Source organism: Pinus tabuliformis, chromosome 6 (assembly GCF_031772625.1).
Source record: "Pinus tabuliformis cultivar Carrire ecotype Pingquan chromosome 6, CPIR1, whole genome shotgun sequence".
NCBI lineage: Eukaryota > Viridiplantae > Streptophyta > Pinopsida > Pinales > Pinaceae > Pinus > Pinus tabuliformis.
In genome coordinates this window covers 727464084-727483262 of record NC_142292.1, presented here as the reverse complement: position 1 = coordinate 727483262, position 19179 = coordinate 727464084, and positions in this window count along the sequence as shown.

Here is a 19179-nt window from a genome sequence, read left to right as displayed (position 1 = left end):
TAGTGTCCTTTTGTGCTTTTTCATTTGACTAATATGATGATGTTATTTGATACCATTATGGTTACAAGAATGACTTGAGTGGTCAACAAATTACATTCATGGATGATGTGATGTAGAGATTTCATCTAATTTGATGTAATTATTTCTTGATGTGGTATATTTATGATGGTTTGTGCTTTGATATTCTTATGATAATATTGAATCTTGAAAATGAACATGTTGTTACATGATGAAATATGATATGTTATTTGAAGTTACTAATGGTTTTTCAAGTGTGAAAGGAAGAACCGCAGGTGTATATGGACTCCAAATTGAGTTAAGATATGTGGACCGAAGATAGAGTCGAGTTTTATATGATTGGCATGTATATGATGTAACTTATTGTTTATTTCATGATTATGGGATAGTGTTATTTGATATGTTGTCTCTATATATATGTAGAGATAAGGAAACATTTACCAAATAAGCTTACACATGGTCAAAAGGTCATACGCTAAGATGTTACATGAGTACCATCAGGAAAAGGAAGTCTAGGTTTCCTATTTTTCCTACCAGTCTCCCTACCATGTAATGGGTTGAAAAAAAAATATTTTAATGTCTTTTTTTGAAGGTTGCACAATGTCGTAAGGGAGGCCCAAAAATTTGGCCACATATGAGGTCCTACTAAGGGGTGCAAAATAAGGTTATAATCATTATTCCTTAGTGACAATTAGTTTCTCACCAATGGTCAATGAGTTTGGTGATTTAAGTCCCAACCATGGCACCGTCCCCATCATTGAAAAATGTTGTTTAAATGGCATTTGGGAACATGGCACCCTCAATACAAATCGGTAGGTAGTACTTGAATGGAATGTAAGGGCATGGAACCATTGGTATCATGCCTTTGAATAGTTGTAGATGTTATGTCTAGCTCTTAGTGCAAGGTACTTGAATAATTGTAGAAGTTATGTCTAGCTCTTGGTATCAAATACTTAAAGGCTCTAAGGTAACTTTCCCTCATGTTTGGTATTGACTTTGAATCAATTTATTTGTGCTTAGATATATGGATACTCTGGTAGTGTTGTTGCCTAAAGTGTACACCTAAGGCGGAACGTTCAGAATAGGGGTTGTCACTCTGATCCCTACTCACTTTATTTAAGCTCTATCCTAGGCAAGCTAAGGGTCAGGGTAGTCCTTAAAGGTAGAAAAACTAATGGGAAACTTGTTGAAACAACAAGTCTAGGAGATTTAGAGGCAAGTCAATTTCTTTCTTTTTTCAACTTGAATTAAGATTAGATGGAAAGTTAGAATATCGAGCACTGCAAGATGGATTCAATTAGATCGATACGACACTTAAAATGAAACAGAGAAAGATAATGCCTTAAATAACAATGCTCAAACAAATTTTAAATACTTGCATGATAATGAAAAATATTGTAAGCTACAAGACAAGCAATGTTGCAAGAAAATGTTAGCACAAAAGATAATTGAAAAGATGAGCAATGAATCTTCAAGGACAATTGTAAGGAAAAGAGACTTGCTCATTCAACGGATGATATTCAAAGAAAATAACCTTGAAATGAAATAATATAAAACTTTCAATTGCCAATTGAGCTCACAATTCCAACTATCTATTATTGATTACTAAGAGAGAATACAAGAACTATCTATGTGAAGTGCAAGATCTTGGTTAATTTTAGTTAAATGCCTAGTCTAGATGAGATCCTTCTCCTCAATTGTTTTGAAGCAAGTCTTACACAAGGTTGTAGAAAGAATTGTTGGAGAAGGAGGCTAAGGCTTCATTAATGATACCTATCGAGGATTTCTAACGACCCAAGTGTCTCCATTCATACAAGGTATTGCTTACAAGAGAATTGCAAGGTCACATGTTTTAACTATTGAGAAAGGGTTGAGCTTCTCAAATTAGTATGAAGAAGGTGGTCCTATCTCTCTATTAACCAAGCTTATGTTTGGAGGTAAGTTTTAACAATGCAACACTAATTTAGAATGATGATGCAAATTCTAACAAGACAAGATTGAATTAATGAGATGTAATTATGTCAAGATGCTTCAATGTAAGAGATGTTAAATCACGTATAACCAAGATTACAGAGAAACACCTAGAACACGAGATTATAGGATTGCATTAACAACCAATGAATCACTTTAATAATGACAACAATATCAACTGCCTTAGTTATAATGCTTATTAGGATATTCTTCACTTATATGATATATCAATTAAAACAAGTGAAAATTGAATAATACAAGCACAAGTAACCAATGACAGATGAGATTGCTAACAATGATAAATGAGAGATGAAAACTAGAGATTAGATCTAACTAAAGCAGTGATATTATAATCTAACAAGATATCAACAAAGAGTTATTATCTAGACTATAATAAGAAGAAAGAAGAAGAGGCTCCTCCCAATACCTTGAGGAGATCACAAAGAAGACAAGCAATTCACTTACCAATGATTTCTCTTCAAGCTACCAAATTCCAAAATGAATGCACAAGCCAATAAGCAATATACTTCAATGAATAAACAACCATGCACCATCACTCTAAAAAAAACCCACAACATAGCAAGATAATGTTGAAAAATGTGTAACTAGGTTCGGTCTTCATAAATATGAAATGTACTTTTTTATTCTTGTAAATTGTAAAATGAAAGAAAAATATTATTATTATTTTTGGAGCACGATTTTCATGCTCAGGGTCTTTTATTTTATAAGTCAAGCACCCATTGAGTGCTTCTAGGGTTTGTCCTAGCTCAAGAAGTCAAAAGAGTCATTGTCATAAGTTAAAGACCCATTCGGGTACATTGTAACTAATAAAGAAAATTATTTTTGTCTTTAAAAGTGTCAACATACCCTTTAAGACCAAGTTGCCTGGGCAGCTGGCAAGTCAGCCTAAAATGAGGAGCCACGTCCACCTTAAGAAGCCTATATAAAGGAGGAAAATTTACCTCCTTGAAGCACATTCATCTCTCACTCATTCAAGTGAAGGAAGAGGAAGAAGAAGGAAACAAAGAAGGAAGAGGACGAAGAAGACTTGGTTTTGGGATATTTCTCTCACACGTGCGAAGGAAGTCTAGGGTGTTTGCAACATATCTAGTTTTTTCCTCTACAAGTTCGATCTTGAAGAAAGGAAGGCAAGAAGGTCAAGCAAAGGTCACAAGAAGCCATCATCATGCTCCATAATTCAAATAAATCCAAGTGAAGGTCTAAGGAAGCCTTGGAAGGCTAAATCGAAGCTCACACGTGTGGCAGCAGTAACTACAGGAGGGACGAAAATTTCAAGTCTGCAGTGGAGGCCGAAATTCTACAACTGGGGGTTGAAGTTGTGCTAGTGGAAGAGATTTGTCTAGGTTTGAATTTTTCAAGGAAAGAAAATCATTCAGAAAAGTTGGACTTGGTCTTGGAGGGTATTGGTCTGGTCTAGAGGTCTTGGGATTTGTCAATTGAAGAATCTATAAGGAAGAGAAGAGATTTGTGGGTTTTCCTCTCAATTGGAGAGGTTTTGGCCTTAGCTTGCAGCTTATATTATGTGTTCTTGTTCTTCTTGTTTTGGTTGTTCTTTGATGATATACAAACATAATAATAGGTAAAGAAGTTAATAAGTAAGAAAAAGTTAAAATACATCACAAGCAGTTATCAATAAAATAGAAATCTCTCTAATCATTTCCCTATAGATTTCTCAACATTGTATCAGAGCTAAGGTTGGCTAAGGGCATTATGAAGATCTATACTACATTAAAGAAGTTCCTTAAGAAGTGTTCAAATAGCAATCCATATCAAGACGGGTATCAAGGAAGCATGGAATCTTCTATTTACTCCAAAGAAGGATGTGACCAAGACAAAGGATGGACTCTTCTCGACACTCACTGGCACATTTCAAGACGAGAATATTTGGGTGATCGATAGTGGTGCATCAAGACACATGATTGGTCATCACAAACAACTAAATACATTATCAAAAGGAAAATCTTCTTACTACGTAGAACTTGGAGATAATAAAAGCTATCATGTAAGAGGAATTGGATCAACCTCAATAGAGCTGGAGAATGGAGGCAATATTCATCTCAACAACATCCTATTTGTTCCAGGTTTGCATAAGAACTTACTCTCCATTTAAAGTCTAGAAGGCAAAGTTGATAGAGTGGCTTTCACTGATGGAAAAGTTGTAGTATGGAGTAAGAACGCAAGCATAGAAAATGCTATAGTAACTGGTGTTCGTGAAGGAATACTTTACAGGTTGATATCTCCTCTTGCTCAAACTCTGGTTCACATTGAAATCGACCCATGTGAACTTTGGCATAGAATATTTGGACATCTCCATTTAAAAATCCTTACAACTCTAAGTTCAATAGTAGATGGAATCCCCGAACTAAAATAAGATTATGAAGGAGTATGCAAAGGATATGCATTGGGTAAGAACACATAGAGACCATTTGGAAGCAGTGCTTCACGGTCAAAAGAAATCTTGGATCTTATTCACTCCGATGTTTGTTGTCCAATGACTCCTAAATCACTTGGAGGTCATCTATATTATGTCACATTTATAGATGATCATTCAAGGAAGATTTAGGTTTACTTAATGAAATCCAAGGATGAATGTTTTACAAAATTTAAAGAATTCAAAGCTGAAGTAGAGAACCTTACAAAAAGAAGAATCAAGATTAAGATCCGATAATGGAGGAGAATATACATCTAAGGAAATCATAACTTTCTGTAAGAAGTCTGGGATTAAGAGGGAGTTGATAGTCCCATATAATTCTGAACAAAATGGAGTTGTAGAATGAAAGAATCGATCCATTGAAGAAAGTGTAAAAGCAATGTTACATGATCAAGAATTACCGAAATTTTTATGGGGTGAAGCTGCAAAGTCAACTATATACATACAAAATAGAAGTCCTCGCGGGTCTCTAGATAACAAGACCCCTGAAGAGGTGTTCACTAGGAAGAAACCAACCGTAGATCATCTCCCAATTTTTGGTTGTCCTGTCTATATACATGTGCCTAAGGACAAAAGAAAGAAGATGGATCCATTTGGCATGAAGGGAACCTTTGTGGGATACAATAAGTCTTATAAGGCCTATAGGATCTACATAAAGGAAGGACACCAAATAGAAGTTAGTCGAGATGTGATATTTGACGAAAGTATTGCATTCAAGAAATCAAAGGATCTCCCTATGGACTCTGATGATGAAGAACTTCTGGTATTCGAAGAAGAAGTTACTAGGGAATAAGAAGAATCAAACCATGAAGATGAAGATCCCTGTGAACCAATACAACCTGTGGTAATTACTGAAACTAGAAAAATACCTAACTAGTTGAAATCTACACTTCTAGATGCAGAAGGTCATGGAGAAACTCAAGGTACATTCATGGAAAGAAATAATCCTAAACGATATTCTGGGTATGCAACCTACATGACAAAATTAATTCAAGCAAAGCCATCCACTTTTGAATAAGTTCTCAATCACCTAGAATGGAACGATGCCATAATGGAGTTTGAGAGATTGTACCTATGCATGAAGACAAATTTGTGGTAACTTCCAAATGGATCTACAAGATCAAACATGCAACAGATGGAAGTATTGACAAATAGAAGGCAAGATTTGTGGCTAGGGGCTTCTCTCAATAGGAAGGCATCAACTATGAAGAGACATTTGCCCCAATAACAAGGTATACAACTATATGTTCGTTTGTCTCTTTAGCAGCATCAATGGATGGAACATCCACCAAATGGATGTCAAGGATGCAATCCTGAATGATACAATTGATGAGAAGTCTATATAGAACAACCCTTGGGATTTGAAGTTAAAGATAGAAAGGCACATGTTTGCAGATTGAAGAAGGAATTATATGGCCTCAAGCAAGCATCGAGGGCATGGTATGCTAGGATGGATGCATACCTACAAAGATTAGGCTTCACTAAGAGTTATGTTGATCCAAACATTTATATTAAGATTCTGAAGGGAGAGTCAGTAATAATTCTTCTATATGTGGATGATATTCTCCTGATAGGTGTGGAAGGTCAAATTGAAGAATGTTAGAAGCATCTAGCAGTCGAATTTGACATGAAGAATCTAGGGCTGATGCACTACTATTTGGGAATGGAAGTGTGGAAAGGACATTGTTATGAAACCAGCTCAAGAAAAGATAGAAAAGAGAGATCAACGCCTTAGAATTCAGCCTCTTCGAGGGGGCAACCTCCTTTACATTACATAAATGAACAATTCTTGGATGATACAAATGACAAAACCTCCTTTCTATATATAGGAGTCTAAGGAGTCACAATATAATCCAGCCGACCTAACAATAATAATATAAAGCCACAAAAATTAAAAATAGAGGGATTCTATGGGGCACAGAAATAACAATATGGGGGTAATAGGGGCACAACAATATAAATAAGGGGTATAACTACAATAGTAATGGGGTAATTACTAGTATTATAGGGACCCAACATGCCCCTCTCCTTCAAAAAAGTGTTGTCCTCAACGCTTGAGCAGTTCTGGGTACTTCTGCATAAAATTCTCATCCTCCCATGTGGAATCTTCAGCGGATAAGTTCTTCCACTTGATAAGATACTCTGAAATTGATCGATTTCGTAGCTGTCGAGTTCTTGTTTCTGTGACTGCTTCCGGTTCCAATATAATTTTTCCTTCCTCGTCAAGTTCTGGCAATATTGTTTGAACTGGGAGCTTGTCGCCTATAACCTTCTTTAAACATGAAACATGGAAAACTGGGTGCAATCGAGAAGCTGCAGGAAGCTCCAATTTGTATGCCATAGTACCAATCTTTTCCAACACCTTGTACAGACCATAATACTTTGGTGATAATTTATTATCCTTCTTAGCTTGCTTTAGGGACATTTGCTTATATGGTTGTAGCCGTAGGAATACCCAATCACCTACATCAAAACTTCTTTCACTGCGATGTTGATCTGCCTGTTGTTTCATTCTATTTTGTGCCAACACGAGGTTATCCTTTAAGAGTTGGAGGACTTGTTGTTGATGTTCGATGTGATGTTCCACTGCCTGAACCTTAGAATTTTCTCTTAAATATGATGTGATTGATGGTGGTTGGTACCCATAAAGTGCCATAAATGGGGTCATTTTTGTTGCTGTATGGAAGGAAGTGTTATACCACCATTCAGCCAGAGGCAACCATTTGACCCATTGTGTCTGTTTATCAGATACAAAGCAACGAAGATATCCTTCCAAACATTTGTTTACTATCTCAGTTTTCCCATCAGATTGAGGATGATAAGATGAGCTATGAGCTAACTGAGTACCAAGACAAGAAAATAATTCTGTCCAAAAATTTCCAGTGAAAATGGGATCTCTGTCACTTACAATAATCTTTGGGTTTCCATGTAGCTTTTGAACTGTTTCCATAAATGCAGTAGAAACTGTACTGGCTTTAAATGGATGTGATAATGCACAAAAGTGTGCATACTTGGTAAGTCTGTCAACTACCACCATGATGACACTTTTTCCCTCAGACTTGGGTAAACCTGTGATAAAATCCATTGAAACCTCCTCCCAACATTGGCTTGGAATGGATAAAGGTTGTAATAGACCCGGTGTCTTAATTGTTTCAACTTTATTTTGTTGGCAAACCAAACATTCCGCCACAAACTTTTGAATATCTGATTTAAGGCCATCCCAAAAAAATTCCTTCTTAACCCTGTGGTAAGTTTTTAAAAATCCTGAGTGCCCTCCTAAGGGAGAAGTGTGCAATTCCATAAGAATCTTTTGTTTTAGTTGGGAATTCTTACAGAGGTATAAGCGATCTTTGTACCATAACGAATCATTTTTCCAGCTAAATGTATCAGAAGTACTGGAATCTTGTTGTATCTTTCGAATAAGTGCCCACACTTCTTCGTCATTCTTCCATTCCTCCTTTGCTTCGTTTATCCAATCTGGTTGGATAATAGAAATGGCACACAACAATGCTTCCATATCCTCATCCTTTCTTGAGAGTGCATCTGCCACCACATTTTGCTTCCCTTTTTTGTAGATGATTTCAAAGTCATAACCCAACATCTTTGTGACCCACTTTTGTTGCTCTTCAGAGGATAATCTTTGTTCTAAAAAGTATTTAAGGCTATCATGATCCGTTTTTACCTTGAAGTGTCTTCCCATTAGGTAGGGTCGCCATTTCTTAAGTGCATGGAGTATTGCCAACATTTCCTTCTCATAAATAGCTTTGCTTAAAAACTTTCCCTTGATTGGACGACTTTCAAAAGCAATGGGTCTTTCATCTTGCATTAGAACAGCACCAATTCCATTTCCTGAAGCATCACATTCCACAATAAAGGTTTTTGTGAAGTCCGGTGTAGCTAAGACCGGTGCTTGGCACATTGCCTCTTTAAGATGTTTAAAGGCCTTTGTTGCTTCTGGAGTCCATGAAAATGAATCTTTCTTCAATAATGTTGTTAGAGGTGCTGCTATTCTCCCATAATTCTTAACGAACTTGCGATAATACCCTGTCAACCCAAGAAATCCTCGCAGATGCTTTATGGATGTGGGGATTTTCCATTCCTTAATGGCTTTAATTTTGCTAGGGTCTACCTTAACTCCTTCATGAGATACAATATGACCCAAATATTCCACCTCCTGGACTCCAAAGAAACATTTGGATCTTTTTGCATATAATTGTTTCTCCTCCAATAGTTGTAACACCTTGTCAACATGTTCAACATGATCCTTCCAAGACTTGTTGTAGATTAGTATATCATCAAAAAATACCAACACAAATTTTCTAAGGAATGGTTTGAAAATTGAATTCATCAAACCTTGAAATGTTGAAGGTGCATTGGTAAGGCCAAAAGGCATGACCAAAAATTCATAATGACCCTCATGAGTTCTAAATGCCGTTTTCGGAATGTCTTCAATCTTCATTCTGATTTGATGATATCCCGAACGAAGATCCAACTTGGTGAAGTAAATTGATCCATGCAATTCATCCAGTAATTCATCAATGACAGGAATGGGGAACTTATCTTTAATAGTGAGCTTGTTGAGCTCCCTATAATCTGGACACATGCGCCATGATCCATCCTTCTTGTGCACCAATACTACTGGAGCTGAGAAAGAACTTTGACTCGGTTGAATTATACCAGCCTCTAGCATTTCTGCAACCATACGTTCAATTTCACTTTTTTGGACATATGGATATCTGTACGGCCTGATGTTTGGAGGAACACTTCCTGGAATCAGATGAATAGCATGATCATGATCACGCATAAGTGGGAGACCTTTGGGAGTCTCAAATACCTTGGAATGATTGTCCAGGACTTTTTGGAGATCTGGAGAAATAGATGATTCCAATGTGGAAACATCTAGCGAACATAATTGTGCAATTACACCTCTTTGCTCCTTTTTTAGAAGCTTTGTCATGCCATTAGAGCTGATTATCTTTCCTGGTTTCCCTGCAATACCCCTTAATTCAACTTCCTTTCCTTCCACAGAAAATTTCATGAAAAGTTCTTGAAAATTAAAAGCTATTGTACCCAAGGATTGTAGCCATTGGACTCCTAGTACAACATCAGCACCTCCCATTGGAATGGAAAGCATTGGGCTAGTCAATACATATTCTCCCATGGATAGCTTGATATTATGGCACTTTCCAGAACAATTTATTGTTCCTCCATTTGCAATCATCACTTGACACTCTGGTGTTGGATATAGGAAGCAATTCAATTCTTTTGCTACCCTACAATGAATAAAATTGTGGGTGCTTCCTGAATCAATCAACACTATTACCTTTTTCTTCTTGATTTGTCCTTCTATCTTGATGGTTTGAGGAGTGGTAATTCCCGCCAATGCATTACAAGATATGGTCGGATTTATTTGTTCTTCATCTAGGCTTTGTTCCTGGAATATATCCTCTTCTTTTGACCTTTCTTGCTCCTTTTCTTCTTCCTCTTCACAATCTATGTAGAATAATTTCTTCTCACCACACTTATGACCCTTTGTGTATTTGCTATCACAATTGTAACAAAGCCCTTTTGCTCTTTTTTCTTCCAATTGTTGTGGTGTCAACCTTGTAGGTTGTGGAAGACTATGGGCAACAACACTTCCGTCTTTATAGTTGTGAATGGTATGCTTCCTAGTTGCCATAATTTTGCTTTCCATTTTTCTTGCTAACCTGAATGCCTTCTCTAATGAATCAGGTTCCCAAAGGCGCACATCATGTTGGATATTATCCTTTAAAGACCCTATGAACACATCAATCCTATGCTCCTCTGGAATATCTTTTACCCTTATGTTCAATTTTTGGAACTCCTCAATGTGCTCCATTATTGAACCCTTTTGTTTGAGACTTATCAATTGGCTAAAAAAAGTGTTGCTTTTTGTATCCTCATAATGTGCTATCAATTCTTCCGTAAAAATTGCCCAAGTGATAAATTGTTTACGAGAACAAAGCCATTGATACCATACAAACTGATTTGGTTCTAAATATAAAGTTGCCATACGTACCTTTTGTGTGTTTTGCACATTATTGAGATCGAAGAATTGCTCCATCTGTAATATCCATGTGGCGGGATCCTTGCCATCAAACTTCCTCATATCGATTTTTGGAACATGGTGAGTCTTCGATCCAACATTAGAGTCTATGGAATCATGATTAACATTTCTTTTGTTCTCATCATGAGTTTCCTTTAGTACTCTTTCACCCTTAGTGACCATTTGTTGTAGCAACTTATTCATATTTATCTTCAATTCTTCCATCTTATCATCCATGCCATCAATTTTAGTGTCCATGCCATTCAATTGAGCTTCCATGCCCTTTATCTTAGATTCCACGCCATTTATCTTAGCATCTGTTAGCTTTTGTGAGCGTGAAATTTGTTGCACTTGTTCTTGTAATTTTGATATATCATGTAGCATTTCTTCCTCTTCTTCATGAGTCATGCTAGAGCTTTCAGGTTCCTTACTAGGTGTTTGCATTTTCTTTCCTCGGGGCATCAGTTACCGATAATAATGCTTTACTATGCCCTTTGAATTCCTTCAAACCAAGCTTATGCAAAAATTAAAAAAAAACTACACACCTTTTTTTGACTTTGGAGAAGCCTGATATTGAATCTGATGTATCTCTGTAATTTCGAATCATCCAGTTCTGAAATTGTGACCTGTAGTAGCCTTCTATGTCCTATTTCCAATGCCACTAGTCTGATCCAAATTGGATTCTCCAAGAAAGAGTTATGCACAATCTCCCGCAGTGACCTGATTATAGACTAGTTCAGTAGAGCGAACTTGTATGAAGTGCCACGTGTCACTGTTTCAACCTTTGACTCTGAAAAATATATAAACGAAAACTACAGTCCGTCCTCTTTCTGTACCTTCTTAGGAAATTTCAATCTGATGCTCAGAAAGAAAGTTATGATGATTTTCCCCAGGTCACCTGTTTTGAGTGTAATTCAGGAGTCTGCAAAAAGACCAACTTCCTCAGATCATATCTCCGAAAATATTGCATGAAAAGCTCTGAAATTTGGACCCAAGGTTCAGCGCAATTTCTTCTCAAATGGGTTTTTTTTTGTGACTTCTGAAACGTCATAGAAAAAAAGTTATAGCGAAAATGCCACGATGACCTGTTTGGAGCAGCGAAACCCTAGAATCCAAAGCTCCGATACCAAATGTTATGAAACCAGCTCAAGAAAAGATAGAAAAGAGAGATCAACGCCTTAGAATTCAGCCTCTTCGAGGGGACAACCTCCTTTACATTACATAAATGAACAATTCTTGGATGATACAAATGACAAAACCTCCTTTCTATATATAGGAGTCTAAGGAGTCACAATATAATCCAGCCGACCTAACAATAATAATATAAAGCCACAAAAATAACAATAGAGGGATTCTATGGGGCACAGAAATAACAATATGGGGGTAATAGGGGTACAACAATATAAATAAGGGGTATAACTACAATAGTAATGGGGTAATTACTAGTATTATAGGGACCCAACAGACATAATGAAATATATATAGGTCAAGGAAAGTATGTGATCAAGATGTTGAAGAGGTTTGACATGATGGATTGAAAACCAATGAAAACCCCATTGAATCCAGACTTGGAAAGGCGATGGAGTTATGTATCAATCCCTGTGGATCCTTCCAGATATAGGCAATTTATTGGCTCACTGATGTATTTGGTGAATACTCAACCAGACATATGTTTTGTATTAAATATTCTCAATCAGTTCCGAGTGGAGCCAAAACATGATCATTGGATAGCAGCAAAACACATACTGAGATATCTGCAAGGAACAATCCACTACTGCATAAAATATGATAGGAGGAATGATGTACACTTCATTGGATATACAAATTGTGACTGGGGAGGTAGTGAGTAGGATGGAATAAGCACTACGAAAGGATGTTTCAATTTGGGATCCTCTGATATCTCATGTATGAGAAGAAAGCAAGATATGGTTGTTTTGAGTAGTGTGGAGGCGAAGTACATTGCAGCTTGTGAAGTAAGCAAAGAAGTTGTCTGGTTAAGGAAGTTGTTATCAAACCTATTTAAAGGACCAATGGACCCTACAATGATACATTTTGATAACACCAGTTGTATACGATTGTCTGAAGACCCAATATTTCATGGAAAGACAAATCATATCAACAACAAGTATCACTACATTCAGAAGCTAGTACAAGATGGTGTGTTGTAGATACAATATATTTCCATCGATGAGTAGGTAGCTAACATATTGATGAAATGTCTTCCCAATAAGAAGCTTATGTCTTTGAGAGACAAGATTGGCTTGGTTGATGTATCCTCCCTAGTTGAGAGGGACATATAGGCACATCACTCTTGTCTTAACTTGGGAAGACAGAATGGAATATTGAGTAAGCATCTGGGATTCAATACTCTTTGAGGATGAGGTAGGGAATCCAAGATAAGAGTAGTGGTGGACCAATATCCTTTGAGGACTAGTTATCTAAGATACGAATAATCCAAAGATGGTCGTACTCTATGAACACTCGAGTGGGGTATGTACCTTGAGAGATAATGATGATGGTGTCTATAAATCATTAGTCTCACAAGTATTGTGATTTGATATGTGGAGAGATAGAGTTGTTATTCAAAGCCTTGCTATGTGACAATGTTAGTTGATATGATGCTAAACAGATGGGTTACCAATCCAACTTTTCTTATGATATCTCTTTAGATTTAGAATGTCCATGTACCATTTATGAATACCTCCCTAGTTAAGAGGGAGTGTTGAAAAATGAGTAACTAGGTTTAGTCTTCATAAATATGAAATGTACTTTTTGATTCTTGTAAATTGTAAAATGAAAGAAAATTACTATTATTACTATTGGAGCATGGGTTTCATGCTCAAGGTATTTTATTTTATAGGTCAAGCACCCATTGAGTGCTTCTAGGGTTTGTCCTAGGTCAAGAAGTCAAAAGAGTCATTGTCATAAGTTGAAGACCCCTCCGAGCACATTGTAACCTGTAAAGAAAATTATTTTTTCTTTTAAAGTGTCAAAATATCCTTCAAGACCAAGTCAGCCAAGCATCTCGCAAGTTGGTCTAAAATGAGGAGCCATGTCCACCTTGAGGAGCCTACATAAAGGATGAAACTCAACCTCCTTGAAGCACATTCATCTCTCACTCATTCAAGCAAAGGAAGAGGAAGAATAAGGAAACGAAGAAGGAAGAGGACGAAGAAGACTTGGTTTTGGGATATTTCTCCAAATACCTTGAGGAGATCATAGAGAAGACAAGCAATTCAATCACCAAAGACTTCTCTTCAATCTACGAAATGCCAAAATGAATGCATAAGCCAATAATCAATATACTTCAGTGAATAAAAAACCATGCGCTAGACCTATAAGAAAAAAACCTCGACCTAGACAGATCAGTCACAAAGAGCCCACGACCTAGCAAGATAAAAGCTAGAAAACATATTAATTTTTTTGTGAATTATATGCGAATAATTTTAGTTATTTCAAGCCTTTAATCATCAAACTTTTATGTGATAACCCTTCAAATATGTTATGTTGAGTGGTATTTGTCCTTCTTAGAACTCACAGCTAGGAGGAAGAAGGCATCATAGGCCTGCAACTTCACTTCAAATATTTATATGTCAAGGCAAAGCTTTAAGGGCAAAGCCCTAGTAAAAAATCAATGAGAAACTTCTTGAAACAATGGAGAAATACCTCTACAAAAACACAAGTGTTAGCCTTGAAAATAAATGAGGTGTGAGTAGACCTTTAAAAGCTTTTCATCTAGGCTAAATGAGGCCTTTAGGCCTTGCAACTAGCCCTATAAGGAGTCTCTAATGATTCATATCAGAGATGGCTTAGTTACAAGCCCTAGCCAGTCACAAAAACCCTTACAAATGATGGATTTAGGCCTGCAAAACATTAAGAATTAGTCTATATGCAACAATTTCAATACCTATTAGGCTTGCAGCTAAGGTAATTAGGCCTAAATAGGTCTACAACCAAGCCTAAAAGGGCCAAGAATGCTAGCATCTAGCTAAATAAGCCTTGCAATGAGACTTAAGCCCAGTTTTTTTCTATATACCTGCAAAAGCTAACCCAAGTCAGATTTTGATGAGATAATAAAGAAATAATTACAAAGATTATTTGCAAAAAAACTAGATGTGAATACCCTTACCAAAAATTCTAAATTTGCAGCCGCTCTCTCAAAAAAAAATCTTTGAGGGTATAGAGCCACAAAATGATGAGATTGCTTCTTCGAGAGCCCTAGAATGGGTTCATCACTCTTGCGGGCTTGCTAAAATGATAGATGGGCTTTAGAAAATGCAATATTGAGCCTAAACCCTAGCCTTTTAGGCTAGGTGAAGGCCATATCCCTCAAAATTTCAGCCTTCTTCCTCGATCTTGAGATGATTCACCTGCAACTTGAATTCAATGAGAAAACTCTAGTCGTCCTCTTCAGATCCACAAGAAAAATGAAACTCAAAACCCCAAATGGCTATATATACAAAGAAGAAAAATATATACAAGGGTTAGAGAAATTATTTATAATGATTCACAAAATTTGCAATAAGAGTAGCTCTTTAAATAACATATTATTCATTTATAACTCTTTAATTTAGATGAGTAAATAAAGTAAATGATTTTCCTCAAGCCCAGATCTAGAAACCCTACAATAAAAATCGTTAGATAAATCTTTAAGGAAAATAGAGTGGGTTCTTCCACTTCAATGCTCAAGAGTGGGATGGTTTAGCTGAAAACATCCCTTCACGCTTGAGATCTATTTCAATTAAATATTTTCTACACAATTTAAAAGAATTTTGTTAGATCCATATGAGATAAGAAAAATACAATGGAAGGATGTTCTAGTAGTTTAACAAAAAATGACTAGCCATGTCCAATCCTATAGCATTCTTCAGATCCAATCACGAGTGCAAGATATATACACTAATTATTATATAAAAGTAGATGAACATAACAAATGTAAGCACAAGTAGAAATTGAAAGCTCAGTGAAACAATATTACCATATCCATGGAAGAAAAACACCACAATAGTAACCCCAAAGACTTTTGCTTTATTATTCCAAAATCCAAAGCTTCAAGAGCCACCAGCCATAGTACAATGATCCAAATATCAAAGAAAATACAATGAGGACCATATGCTTCCTTATATAGAAAATAGAGAGATCTAGATCCCCCTCCAAGTGGAAAATGGTTAGGTCCATAGATGTGCACAAATTTGACTTGATTCTGGAGAATAACAACTAGTTGATGCTTGATCCATGTCAAAATTTAATCTTGACCCTTGATCTGGAAGAAATGTGATAATCCAGAAGCTACATCCAAGCAACATACAAGCTTATATAAGTAGCATCCATCCAAATATAAATCCAAAAATCATCATATGAAACCAAGTATAGAAGCTTTGTAAACAGAAATGATTCTACTAACATGAAATGCAAATCTATTCTAAGAAAAAAAATGAAATCTATTATTTGAAATAGAAATACTAAAATGAAAACTACTCTAATAACTTCGATGAAAAGGAGTAGGGTTAGAAACACAATACATAGGCTGCCCTATGGCACCAAATGTCTTCAATGAAGTCCATCTTAAGAAATTGCCTATTCTTTGGTAGATCCATCGGTTGGATGTGTGATGTGACGGTTGTAATCCTAAATATCTTAGGACTTTGACTTATCTGAATATCATGTTGTTATCAACCGTTAGATGCATCAAGCTTCTTCCTTTTTCCTTTTCGATTTCTACCATGTGGAAACTTGACATTGTTTATCATTGATGATTTATATTTTATATCCCTATTCTTTTCTGCTTTTTACTTTTGGTAAGTTGTCATGTTGATGACAATGTAAAAAAATGTAGACTTTTTTTCTTAACCTCGAAAATTCTCAAGTGGAAAATTTGAAGTATCCAAGGTTTTTGTAACTTGCCTTTCTTCTTTTTCCTAATTCTACTCTGGCAAGGATGATGGATACGTATGAAACTAATTCTTCTCAGTTTCCCTTTTATCTCGATTGTCTTCAATCAACCATTTTTCAATGGAATAAATGACCTCATTGTTGAAGAATGTAACTGGCTTCAGTCTTCGTAATTTTACTTGTCAAAAGAAAATTTATGATTAAAGAAAATGACTTATTAAATCATGGGTTTCATGCTTGGAGCAAAGTTTTCTAGGTCAAAGCCTCCATTGAAGGCTTCTAGGTTTTGTCTTGAGTCATTAGAGTCATTGTCATTTTTATTAGACCCTTCTTGGGCTTTTGTATTATGTAAAAAGTATTATTTTTTAGTAAAAAAGGTAATTTGTCACCTCCACACCAAGTCGACCCTATCCCCATGAAGTCAGCCTACATTAGGGCAATTCAACCCATCCGAAAGGCTATATAAGGAGAGGCAATTCGACCTATTTTACAGATTCAGTCAACAAGTTTCATCCACAAGAAAGAGAAGTAGAAAAAGAGTGCAAAGAAGCTTTAGAAGGATGAAATTTGTTAGGAAGACCTAAATTGAATTTTTGGGCTATCTATCTCTCACATGTGTGAAGAATTTGGGGAGTTTCTGGGGCCGAAAATTTGTGTCTACTGCAAGTCCAAAATTATGTTGTTGGGGGTCGGAGTTCTATTGTTGAGGGGCCAAAATTCTGGACTGAAGCTGCTACTGGGAAGCTATAACTTGGAGTATTATATCAAGGTAATATGATGCAGGGAATTGATGACTTGGTGGTTGGAGGAGGTCTTTGTCTAGGTCTAAGAAGTCTAGAAGTGTCTCATCTTGATTTGAATCTACTGAAGGAAGCGTTTTTTACTAGGTTTTCCCCTTATAGGGGGCTTTCCCTGAATGAGCGCCTACATCTTGTGTCTCTTGTTCTTGTGATATTTACATCCATATAATTTGGTAATTGCTTGATGAAAGATAAACAAATTAATAAGTAAGAGAGGCCAACATAATTCACAAGAAATTATCAAGAAAGAGGAATCAAACCGTAATTCACATAAGCATTGATTTCTTAACATGGTTTCAGAGCTAAGGTTAAAGAAGATTGGAGATCTCTTTGTTGGCTTGAAAGTAAAGGTTACTCCCTCTATGAAAAGTTGCTTGAGGATGGAATTCAATATCATAAGAATTGCAGGAATCTAGATTGGAAGGATCATCTGCAAAATATCTTGGAAATTCAAGAGTGGAGAATTATTGGTTGCACTTACATGTACTCTTGATGATGACAATGCATGGATCATTGATGATGGAGAATCAATACATATGATAGGAAAACATGGAAAACTTCATAATCTATCAAAGGAACCATCATCTCATGCAGTGGAGCTAGGAGACAACAACAATTATGCATTCAATGGCCTTGTATCTACATCATTGAAAATGGAACATGGACCAAAGCTACACCTCAAAAATATACTTTATGTCCCAGGTTTGAAAAAGAATTTACCTTCAATTTCTTGTTTAGAAGATAAAGGAGATAGGTTTTCCTTTGTAGATGGTAAATCTTTGGTTTGGAAAAAGATTCAAGTATTGAAAAGGTGAAAGTTGTTGGAGTTCATGAAGGAAGGCTATATAGAGTTATAACACCATCTTCTGAAGCCCTAGTTCACATGGAGATCAATACTATCGAACTATGGCATAGAATATATGAGCATATTCATTATAAGATAATACCCTCACTTAGTCAAATGGTAAAGGGCATCCCTGACATTAAGGAAGATCATGAAGGAGTATGTAAGGGATGTGCTTTGGGAAAGAATACAAGGAAACCTTTTACAAGTAGTGACACAAGGTCTAGGGAAATATTAGACCTCATTCATTATGATGTGTGTGGGCCAATGTCTAAAAAATCTCTTGGAGGCCATATTTATTATGATACCTTCATTGATGATCACTCTAGAAAGACATGGCTCTATCTTCTCAAGACAAAGGACAAAGTATTTGAAAAGTTCAAGGAATTCAAATATGAAGTGGAGACTTTAACTGAAAGAAAGATAAAAACTTTGAGATCCGACAATGGTGGGGAATACACTTAAAAATAAATAATTTCATATCGTAAAGAAGCAAGTATTAAGAGGGAGCTCATTGTTCCCTACAATCCCAACCAAAATGGAGTTGAAGAAAGGAAAAATAGAACAATTGAAGAACGTATGTGAACCATGATATTTGATCAAGATCTACTAAAGTTTTTATGGGGAGAAGCAACACTCATAGCAGTGTATACAAAAATTAGAAGCCCTCATAGAATCCTTGATAATATGACACCAAAAGAAGAATTCACAGGGAAGAAGCCATGTGTGGACCATCTCATAATCTTTGGGTGTCTTGCATACATCCATGTTCCAAAAGACAAGCGAAAGAAATTAGATTCTACAAGCATAAAATGAATATTCATTGGTTACAATCTTTCTTCAAAAGCATATAGAATCTACATCAAGGAAGGAAGACAAATTGAAGTTAGTAGGGATGTTATATTTGATGAAAATCATGCCTACAAAAGATCCAAGGATATTCTAATCGATTCTGATGATGAAGATATACCACTATTTGAAGAAGAAGAGAATCACGATAAGACAACTACAAACCAAGAAGAATAAGAAGAAGGACCAAATGAGCCTATTCAACATGTAATTATTCCTGAAACAAAGAAGAGGCCAAATTGGTTAAAAGCTACACTTGAAGATGTCGAAGGACATGGAGCTACTA